This window comes from Myotis davidii, unplaced genomic scaffold, assembly GCF_000327345.1.
Source record: "Myotis davidii unplaced genomic scaffold, ASM32734v1 scaffold363, whole genome shotgun sequence".
Classification (NCBI taxonomy): Eukaryota; Metazoa; Chordata; class Mammalia; order Chiroptera; family Vespertilionidae; genus Myotis; species Myotis davidii.
Window position 1 is genome coordinate 294,933 of NW_006294069.1, and position 1,603 is coordinate 296,535.

Consider the following 1,603-nt stretch of genomic DNA (forward strand, 5'->3'; position numbering starts at 1 on the left):
AACGAGTCTCTTTCATATTTAGTTCACTCAACAATGGCCTCAGTTTTGTGTTAGTCAAATAAAGATGCCAAAAACTCAGTCTTTGCTGTCAAGGAACCTAGTCTAACAGGAAAGGGACTTACATCAACGTTGCTCAGAGTGAAAGGAATAAACGTGTCAGAAAAGAAGTTCAGCCCTAACCGGTTTGGCTCAGTGGATAGAGCATCGGCCTGCAGACTGAAGGGTCCCAGGTTCGATTCTGGTCAAGGGCATGTACCTTGGTTGTGTGCACATACCCAGTAGGGGGTGTGCAGGAGGCAGCTGATCGATGTTTCTCTCTCATCAATGTTTCTAACTTTCTATCCCTCTCCTTTCCTCTCTGTAAAATATCAATAAAATATATATTTTTTTAAAAAAAGAAAAGTTCAGAGATGACAGCCGTGCCACCAAATCAGGGCAACCCTGGGAGGCAGCCATCAGCTGAGGCCTCAAAGTCCTTTAAGGGGTTGCAGGGATGGGTGCAAGGAGGTGAGAAGGGTGGGTGCATTTTAAAGAGAAAAGGGAGCCATAACTGGTTTGGCTCAGTGACTAGAGCACCAGCCTTTGTACTGGTCTCGGAGCGAAGGCATGACACCACCCCGTCAATTGGAGGCAACCAACTGATGTGTCTCTCTGTGTCTCTGCCCCTCCCTTCCACTCTCTAAAAATCAATGGAAAAATATCCTCAGATGAGCATTAACAACAACAAAAAAGAGAACAGTGAAACAAAAGGCGCCGAAACCGGTTTGGCTCAGAGGATAGAGCGTCGGCCTGTGGACTAAAAGGTCCCAGGTTCGATTCCGGTCAAGGGCATGTACCTGGGTTGCGGGCACTTCCCCATTGGGGCATGTGCAGGAGGCAGCTGATCGATGTTTCTCTCTCATCGATGTTTCTAGCTATCTCTCTCCCTTCCTCTCTGTTAAAAATCAATAAAATATATTAAAAAAAAAAAGAAACAAAAGGCAAAGGTAGAGAAGTCTTCGTACAGCTGCTGCCGAAGAGGAAGCAGCTGGACTAGCCAGGCCTATCGTTGGGCTTACGGTACTTGCCTCATCGCAGTACAAATAACTTTCAAAAGGTGCCGAGTGTTGCCTCCTCCCTCATTCTTTCACTCAGCACTTGCTTTGGGTGAGGAATCTGCTGATTAGCCATGTCCTCCACTCCGGGGCCCTGTGCCTTCTACCGTTTATCTGAACTCGTGAAATTAAGAGCTGTGGTTTCCCCACTAGAGGAATTTCAAGCATAAGACAGCAGCTGGACAGAGATTTTTTTGGATGGAGGGACCTTTCCATGAAAGGGCTTGGCCTTGAAAATCTCTATCTGCAGATAACAAACTTGGCTGGGTAAGGTTGCTTTTGGAGGAACAGTCGCGTTAACAGCTGCACATTTACCACGCTCTCTGGGCAAATCCCATCCCCTCCCCGCAGCAAGCAGTCCAGCTTGAAAGGCGCTGCCATGTCCTGAAAGCCACTCTTGAGGGAAGGGGGAGCATAGCTGCACCAGGCCCCCCTGAGTACAGCTGTGAGCTGCCCCTGACACCCCAGGAACTTTGTGTTCTGACAATGTGAGCCACCCACTCATTCCT